This window comes from Elephantulus edwardii, unplaced genomic scaffold (assembly GCF_000299155.1).
Source record: "Elephantulus edwardii isolate Elephantulus edwardi_28Jun2011 unplaced genomic scaffold, EleEdw1.0 scaffold00045, whole genome shotgun sequence".
NCBI classification, from domain to species: Eukaryota; Metazoa; Chordata; class Mammalia; order Macroscelidea; family Macroscelididae; genus Elephantulus; species Elephantulus edwardii.
This window is the reverse complement of record NW_006399795.1, coordinates 16053560-16063244: the sequence shown is the minus strand read 5'-3', so window position 1 is coordinate 16063244 and position 9685 is coordinate 16053560. Positions and strand designations below refer to the sequence as shown.

The 9685-nt window shown below is 43.9% G+C and overlaps 2 pseudogenes; one reads left to right on the top strand and one right to left on the bottom strand.

Moving 5' to 3' along the window:
- LOC102845956 overlaps window positions 1-9685 on the bottom strand; it is a 99503-nt pseudogene that overhangs the window by 42930 nt on the left and 46888 nt on the right.
- Window positions 4822-5535, top strand: LOC102856428 (annotated as a pseudogene).

Genomic DNA, 9685 nt, shown 5'->3' with positions numbered 1-9685 from the left:
AACAACAACAACAATATCCACCCCCCCTGCTGCCCCGCCCAGTGACTGGAGCAGTCAGGAGCAGAAGGTGGGGTGGGGTCCTGTGCTGGGGAGTGCAGTGGGTCACATGAGGAAGACAGGCAATGCCAGCTCACCTGCATGGTGCTTCTCCCCCAGGTCTTTGTTCTTGGTCTTCCAGGTCTCTGTGGGTGAAGGCCCTAGAATGTTCTCAGACACAGTGGACATGACTTTATCATACAGACTCTTCTCTCTGTACGTTAAGACGCTGCTCTGAAAAGAGAGCAAAATGTCTGTACGTGGTGACCTGACCATCTCCCTTTATTGTCAATGTCATGGTCAGCAGGGCTCTCTCCCTCCCCTCTCCCTGGCTGCCCACATTCTGCTTACCTGGGGCTATAGGCCCACAGGGACCATCTGGAGCTCAGGAAATGTGGCCCTCCACTCCATCTTAGATGGCCTCCAGCATCATGCACCCCAATTTGTAGCTGAGTGGCTATGCCCTAAGTCTACCACTTCCCACCTCCTGTCCTGTCTCTTTGGTGAGGGGTTGCCTCCATCTCAGCCTGCAGTCACCCTAGTCTCCCTCGTTCTTTCTCAGCTGGCCTTGGGGACAGATTTTCCTCCCATCTGAGTGCCCTGAGGTGGTCACAGACATTGCTATCTCCTTCCACACTCTCCCCAAGGGATTAGCTCCTCCAGGTTCCCTTCCAGGCCCAGTATCCCCGAGTTTTGGTACAAACGCCGATTAGCTAGCAGGTGGGCCGAGGCGGCTCACTCACGGATTTCATGGAGGTGGTCAGCTCGCAGGACTCTGATACAGGGTAGAACTTGAATGCTGTGCCCAAACCGCCAATGTTAGTCAGCGTGATGATGCGGGACGCAGTCTCACCTACGACATAGCTGCCAAAGTCGATGAGGTTCTTATCAAGGGACAGCTGCAAGAGGACATGGCAAGTTGACCACTCTGTAGTGGGTAAATGTCCCTTCATGTCAGCCCTCTGCCTGTCCCAGGCATGTCTCTCTCTGAGAAATTCTAGGTGAAAGTGGAGGTTATGATTGATTCTGGTAAATGGCAGAATAGACTGTCTGATTCTGATAGCATCAGTGTTTGCCCTTGTCAGCCTGCATAAATAAAGGCCCTGGTAGTAGGGCTGTGGTGCTGAGCTGTAGGGGTCAAGCCTGAGGTCCCTGTGGAACACCCCCCCATTCCTGCCCACCTCCCCCGAACCCCAATCTCGGCTGGATTGGTGAGACAGCTTCTTGATGAGCCTTGTCCTATTTCCTCCATTGTTCAAGGTAAATGTACTTGAGGGCAGAAGTCTGTTAAGGCTAAGGGGTGGCATGTTACGATGTCACTATGAGATAAGAAACTGCTCTGCACTCTCAAAGGCACGAGCTGCTCCATGATAGGCAGATGGACAATCTCTGCCCAAGTGATTTACTGCCTCTGAAAACCTGTCGGAGGGTCAGCTGTGGTCAGTTCAGACTTGACGGCGCACAACGATAGTTCACTGTGAGGTGTGTTAGCAAACAGATACGGATGGCTGGCTGGAGCAAGTGTGGTTATGAAAGATTCCGTGGGACATTATGATCTGTGGGAAGGAGTACAGTCTTTTCGCTTGAGTCCTGGGGTTTTGAACTGGAGGGGCCCTGAGGTCTGGGGACACACAGCAGGCTCTGGCCTTCATCATCCCCTGCTGTCTTAATACTCATCTTTTTAAAACATCCACTACTGTCACCCACCAAATGACAGGCCAGAGATGACTGGAGCTGTGCCTGAGCTCCTTCCTCTCACACACCACCTCCACCATGCCCTCATCTTACCCCCCCTCCCATGCCACATATGCTGGTGCCACCATGTCCCGACCCAGCTGTCCACAGGATGCACACTCCCCCAATAGGGGCTCCTGACCAAGATGTCCGAAGAATCAACACTTTAAGGCATTCTGGAACTTACAGAACATTTCTTGCTTGAACATTTCAGAGGAACAGAAAATCCACCCGTCTGAGCCTCAAATGAGATGTTTCCTTCCAGATCTTTATTTATCTAAACAACAAAGCAACCTAGTTACTGTGAGTCTTTGTAACCTTACCAAGTTGTCGACAGTCTGTGTATCTACAAGCTGCAGTCACCCTGTGTTGCCCACAGACCCCAGCGGGGGAGGTCCGCAGAACATCCTCAGGAGGACACATATGCTGTATGTGGACCCGAGGATACAGAAGGTAAATCCTGAGCATTCTCCACATCAGGAAACCACAGCCAGGCAGCCGTGTAACTACGATTAGAGTTGGACAGATAACGTAAATGCTTCTTGGAAATAAAGCAGAGGAGTGCAGAAGCCCTGTGGGGGAGTCCAAGGACCCAACAGTGACCGAGTCCATCTTCTACCTCACACAGTAGCATGAAAACAGCTCCCTTCACATTGCCTGGATTTAGGGTAAAAGAGCTTACCATAGGCTTGAAGGTGACCAGCACTTCGCAGGACATTCCAGCCGACAAGGGACCAGGAGGATTGAAGCTGCAGGCACAAGACATAGGATCAGATCTACAAAACAGGACACTCGAGGTCACCAGCTAGGCAGATGGGTCCCTTCCAGGTGAGCTGGGCCTCTGGTATCCCTCCCTCCCTCCCTTCTGCCCAGTCTGTCTCACTGAATGCTGATGAGAAACTTGGGTGCTCTGCTGACTCCCCAGGTGTTCAATTCACAAAAGATGCTTAGTTAGTATTGAAATGCTTGAGTGAATGAATGAATAAATGAATGAATGAATGAACTAGGCAGGCTCTAGAGGCAAAGTGCAGAAAATGCAATGGGTAAGTAGTGGCTTCTGTTCCTCTAAGAGGGACATGGGCCATTCTAGAACCAGGACCTTGAGTGTGAGCCAGGGAGGGAACTGCCACTAAGGCCTTGCATTCACTGGGACCCTCTCAGATCCATTTTCTCAGAAAGATCCAGAAAAAAACACTAAAAACATTTCTTGAGATGAAGAAACACAGTGTTTGAGACTTATTCTAAAAAATCTGAGAATAAGTATATATATCTATTGATGCTTTTGAGCTGTTGTGCTGGAGAAGAGTATTGAATGTACCATGGACTGCTAAGAAAACGAACAGGTTCATCCTAGAGAGGGTTAAACTAGGCTGCTCCCTGGAGGCAAGGATTCTGGGGCTTTGTGTGACATACTTTGGACATGCTGTAAGGAGGGACTGTTTCTTGGAGAAGGATGTCACGCTTGGGAGGGTGGAGGGACAGCGCAGGAGGGGAAGACCCTCTATGAGGTGGAATTATTCAGTGACTGGGGTAATTGGGATGGCTGTGTTGGAGACAGTGCAATTGGCACAGGACAGAGCAGAGTTTAGGGCTGCTGTACATAGGGTTGCTATGAGTCGCAAGCGACTCGACGGCACATACCACCACCACCACCACCACCACCACCACATATATAACAAAGTATGTAAAATTTAATGATCACTATGAAATGAACAGAAGTAGAAAGTACATTTTGAAAATAATTGAGGGGGAAAAGAGCAAGAAAGTACATATTAACAGTTGATCTAAAATAAGATGGTAAAAAGTAGTGAAAATAAGAGCATAATATTCCTGAACAATTTGAGAAACTGTTGAAGAGAAGTTCAACTTCTGTGTAAATCTTTACCAAGAACACAATAATTTTAAAAATTAACAGGAATCACAGTATAACCAGTGTTGAGCTGAGTTTGTGCCAGGTGCCGAGGTTGTTCCTGTTGTGAGAGTTGACCACGACCCATAGAGACCCCGTGGAGAACAGATCTGAGCCCTGTCCTATCTTGCACCACTCTCCTTATTTCAGACACACTCGAGCCCATTGCTGCAGTCACTGTGTCAGTCCACCTCGTGGAGAATCTTCTCTTTCACCATCCTTCCCTCTTCCCAAGCATCACGTCCCTCTCCAAGGAGTGGCCTCTCTCCTAGCAACAAATCCCACATATGTGAGATGAAGCTTTATCATCTTTGTCTCTAGGGAGCACTCTGGCTGCACTTTCTTCAAGCTGTATTTGTTTGCTGGTGCTAAGCCAAGCAGCCCTTTATATTACCTCATTTAGCATTCCTAACAAGATACATTCATTATTTCTATTTCTTCAGGAATAAAAAGAATTTAAAAAATTTTATAATGATTTGGGTGAAAGGTTACAGAGCAGATTGGCTTCCCATTCATTCAGCTTTTTGTTTGAAGACATTAATTGTATTTCCTGCACTGTAATATCCAGCTTTCCCCTTGTGATTCTCATTTCTGTTTGGAGTAAATACTACTACCCTTTTGATCTTGTATCGTCGCATGCTATAAGGACTAAGTATCTCTCTTCTCAGTGCAGTTGTTCACCTTCTATGTCTCCTGTTAGACTGTAAGTAAAGTCACAGGGGTGAACTGAGTTTCTGGCTCAGACGGCCACAGTCTGAGAAAGGGTTCACACAAAGGGCCAGGGTCTCTGGGATCTCACCCGTCTGGCCATGTTTGTGATTGTGAAATTTGTTCCCCATTTTTCTCTCACCCTGTCCAGGCCTTTCTGCTGTGATCCCTTTTAGGGTGGTCAGCAGTAGTAGCCAGATTTCATCTAGTTCATCTGGTCACAAAGTCATGGAAGTTTAAGTACTTTGAATGAATTGGTTCTTGGAGTTCTTGGTTTTTCTTTACTCTTCTTCCTTCCAAATAGGGATCTTAGATGGCTTCTTAAAAGGTTTTTTTTTTTTTTTCACAAGTAGCTATTTGAGTGAAAATTTACAAGGCAAATTTATTTTGTATTTAAGGATTCATATAGTCTTTGTTTTATAACATTAGGGGTGATGCTAGGCGGCTCCTTAGGCTCCAGGCTGTTGCGGGGTGTGGGTGGGAGTCGCGGGCAGTTCTGGGTGCGGGGTGTTGGTGAAGGTGGCAAAGCCATGGCCGCAGGAGAGAGCATGGCTCAACGGATGGTCTGGGTGGACTTGGAGATGACTGGATTGGATATTGAGAAGGACCAGATTATTGAGATGGCTTGTCTTATAACTGACTCTGATCTCAACATTTTGGCTGAAGGTCCTAACCTGATTATAAAGCAGCCAGATGAGTTGCTGGATAGCATGTCAGATTGGTGTAAGGAACATCATGGTAAGTCTGGTCTTACCAAGGCAGTGAAGGAGAGTACAATTACATTGCAGCAGGCAGAGTATGAATTTCTGTCCTTTGTACGACAGCAGACTCCTCCGGGGCTCTGTCCTCTTGCAGGAAATTCAGTTCATGCAGATAAGAAGTTCCTTGACAAATACATGCCTCAGTTCATGAAACATCTCCATTATAGAATAATTGATGTGAGCACTGTAAAAGAGCTGTGCAGACGCTGGTATCCAGAAGAATATGAATTTGCACCAAAGAAGGCTGCTTCTCACAGGGCACTCGATGACATTAGTGAAAGCATCAAAGAACTTCAGTTTTACCGAAATAACATCTTCAAGAAGAAAACAGATGAAAAGAAGAGGAAAATCATAGAAAACGGAGAAACTGAGAAGACTGTGAGTTGATGCCAGTTCTCCCGCTGCCGCCACGGAGTTCTCTGGAAGCAGCTGCTGGTGGCCTTTTCCTTTCCCGTTCACCCTGATTGCCTGACAAAGCACCTTCTTTCAGTTAACTCACAACTCTAGATTACTCACCCAGACAGCACTGGAAATACTGTTGGGTTGTTGTTTTTTTCCTGTCTCTGCTGTTACCATTTATAACACAACTACTTCTTTGTAAGTACCAGGTCATGCCCATCCCTTGGTACATATATCTTCATTTGCTTCTAGACCATTTCTTTTGTTTAAAAAGAAAAAAAAAATAAATAACATTAACTACAATACCCAGAATGTAACCTTACTCTTCTCTCTTCTTCCTTGTGATTCTTGATTGAAATGCTGTCCTTTTGACCTTGCATGGTTGGCTTTTTTTTTTTGGGGGGGGGTAGATTTTAATGAAAGCTTATAAAGAACTTGGATTTCCATTTATCCATTTTCTTCCCTGCCCCCACCCCCAAGTTAGCGTTTTTCTTTGGGAAAAAAGTTCTTTCATTGTTATAAAGTCTCCCCTCCCCTCCAAAAACCTCCACTTTGCTATGCAGCTTTTATTCTGTACTCTTGTCATGTCAATAATATATTCCTTTTATACAGTTCTCTCCCTCATCCTTTTTAATGTCATGTACATTATTTATCCCCTTTTCTTAGTTTGATCCCAACCCCCATATCAGTCCTATTCTATAACAGTGGCACTATGCAGTATTTGTCTTTTTGTGACTGAGATATTTCACTTAGCATAATGTCCTGCATGGTCACTCATTTTGTATAATATTTCATGAGTTCTTTGTTTTTTCAGTGCTGCATAATATTTGATTGTGTAAATATACCATAGCTTCTCTATCCATTCATTTGTTGATGGGCACTTGCGTGATTTCCAACTCTTTGCTACTGTGAACAAAGCACCAATAAACATGAGTGTGCATATACCTGCTTGGGTGGCGGTGATCATTTCTTTGGGTATTGGAATTTGGGTAGTGGAATTGCTGGGTCAAATGGTATTTCTATTTCCAACTTTTTGAGAAAGTGCTATACTGCCTTCCATAGTGGTTGCACCAATTTACACTCCTACCAACAGTGAATAAGGGTTCCAGTTTCCCCACAACCTTGCCAACATTTGTTGTTTGCTGCTCTGTTGAATTTTGCTATTCTGACTGGGGTGAGATGATATCTCATAGTTGTTTTTGATTTGCCTAGCTCTTAGAGCTAGGGATTTTGAACATTTCTTCATGTGTTTGTTGGCCATCTGAATGTCTTCTTTGGTGAAGTGTCTGTTCATATCCTGTGTCCATTTTTCAATTGGGTTGTTTTACCTTTGTCTTGTTGTGGTGCTTGAGTATTCTATAAAATCCTAGATTTAAGTCCCTTATCAGACATGTCATTACCAAATATTTTTTTCCAGTCTGTGGCTTCCCCTTTTTACTCTGTTGGAGAAGTTTTTGGATGTGCATAGGGATTTGATTCTTAGAAGGTCCCATTCATCTATTTTATTCTCTCCTGGTTGTAGGTTTTTCAGAATGCTTAGAAGACTGTCTAAATTGTGGATTAGTGCATCTAGGGTTCTTCCAAGCTTTTCTCTAATGAAGTTTATAGTCCTTGGTTTTAGTCCTACCCGGAGGTGAGGCACCACTGTCCCCACACACCCATCCTCCTGTTGGGCACCAAGCTGGACCTTTGGGATGACAAGGACACCACTGAGAGGCTGCAGGACAAGAAGCTGGCCCCCATCACCTACCCACAGGGCCTGGCCATGGCAAGGAAGATCAGTTCCGTCAAGTACCTGGAGTGCTCTGCACTGACCCAGCGGGGTCTGAAGACGGTGTTTGATGAAGCAATCTGAGCTGTGCTCTGCCCTCCCCCCGTAAAGAAGCCAGGGAAGAAGTGTACAGTCTCCTAGAAACATCTGCCTGCACAGAGGAACCTCCCTCTGCCCAGTGTCTGCTGTGGTGTTCAAGTGTCTGATGTCCTGGAGTCTGTTGGGGGTCGTGGGGGGTGGGGGCAGCATGGGGATGAGGCTGCCTGAAGGCACAGGCTCCTGGCCTCTTTTGGGGTGCACGACTCAGCCTTCCACATCCCCCAAAAGCTGGAGGGGAGCAGGGTCTCCCTCAGGGCTCCAGGGGAGAGTCCAGGGCAGGCTCAGGGCAGCTTCTCTGATGGGAAGGTTGGGCCAGGGGTCTGTCCACCAGGCTTGGGGTGGGCTGCTCTTATTTTATACAATAAACATTGTCAACTAAAAAAAATAATAAAAAAAATTGGTTTTTGTATATGGTGTGACGTGTGGGTTTTGTTTTTCTGCAGATGGTTTTCCAATTTGGCCAATACCACTTGTTTAAAAGGTTGTCATTTCCTCACTTAACTGATTTCATCTTCTTGTAAAAAATCAGTTGACCATAGGTAGATTGGCTGATCTCTGGGTTCTTAGCTCTATTCCCTTGATCTATGTGTCTGTCATTGTATCAATACCACACTGTCTTGACCACCACAGCAGTGTAGTAGGATTTGAAAGCAGGAAGTGAGATGCCTCCTACCTTGTTTCTCTTTTTAAGGAGTGCTTTGCTTATATGGGGGGGGGGGAGGGTGTTTCTTTCCATTTCAAATGAAATTGGAGATTGCCTTTTCCATCTCATTGAAGAACGGAATTGTTATTTGTATTGGGATTTCATTGAAAATATAGATTGTCATTTTCACAATATTGAGTCCCATGAGCAAGGTCTCTTTTTATTTCTTGTAGTAATGTTTTGTAATTTTCTTTGAATAAGTTTTTTTTTTGTGTTTTCTAGTTAGATTTACTCCCAACTATTTAATCTTGTGATTAGCTATTGTGATGGGTATTGTTTTTCCTTAGCTCCAATTCTATATTCTCTTTGTCACTTTAGAGAAATACAATTGATTTTTGTGTGTTGACCTTGTATCCTGCCACTTTGCTGAACTGGTCAACTGTATCTATAGTTTTCTGGCTGAATCTTTAGGGTTTTCTAAGTATACTAACATATCATCTACATATAAGACAATTTTTTCTCCTCTCTGCTAATTTGGATACCTCTTATTTCTGTCTCTTATCTTATTGCTACCACTAAGACTTCTAATACAATATTGAATAGGAGAGGCAATTGTGGGTATCCTTGCCTAGTTCCTGTTCTCAAGAGGAATGCATTTAACTTCTCTCCATTGAGAACAACTTTGGCTCTCAGGTTTGCATATATACTTTTTACTATGTTGAGGAAATTATCTTCTATTCCTATTTTGTTGAGTGTTTTTTTTTTAAGTTTTTTTTTGGTTTTTTGTTTTTAAAAACTTTTTTGTTGTTGTTTTTTAAAAATTTTTATTGGTTTTTTTTTTTGCTGTGTACTGTCAAATTGGATCTGACTGGTGCAGGAGGAGATTGTTCTCCTTCTCCAGCAGAACATCTGGTGGATTTGAACTGCTTATCTCTGGAATTGCAGTTCAGCTTCTTGCTGCTAGGCCACCAGAGCTTGCCTTTGTTGAGTGTTTTAATTAGGAAATGGTGTTATATTTTGTCAAAGATCTTTTCTACATCAATTGACAGGATCATGTGGTTCTTGTTCTTTGCTGTTAATGTGCTGAATTACACTGATTGTTTTTCTTATGTTGAACCATCCTTGCATACCTGTTATGAATCCCACTTGGTCATGGTGAATTAATTTTTTGATGTATTGGTGGATTCTATTGACCAGGATTTTATTCAGGATTTTTGCATCTATGTTCATGAGAGACACTGACCTATAGCTTCCTATTTTGGTAATGTCTTTACCTGGTTTTGATGTCAAGAATAGGTTTGCTTCATAGAATGAGTCTGGGAGAATGCCATCCTTTTTAATTTTCTGAAATACTTTATGTAGAATTGGCTTCTCTGAATGTTTGATAAAGTTCACTTGTAAAACCATCTGGTTCAGGGATTTTTTTGGCTGGAAGTTGTTTTATTACCTTTTCAGTTTCTTTTTTTGTAATGGGTCTGTTCAGGTGTTCAGTTTCGGTTTGTGTCAGTTTAGGTAGGTTGTGATTTTCCAAGTATTTGTCCATTTCTTCTGGGTTTTCATATTTGTTTTAGTTTTAAAAAATATTCCATTGTTAACCTTTTCATTTTAGTTGGTTCCGTTGTGAC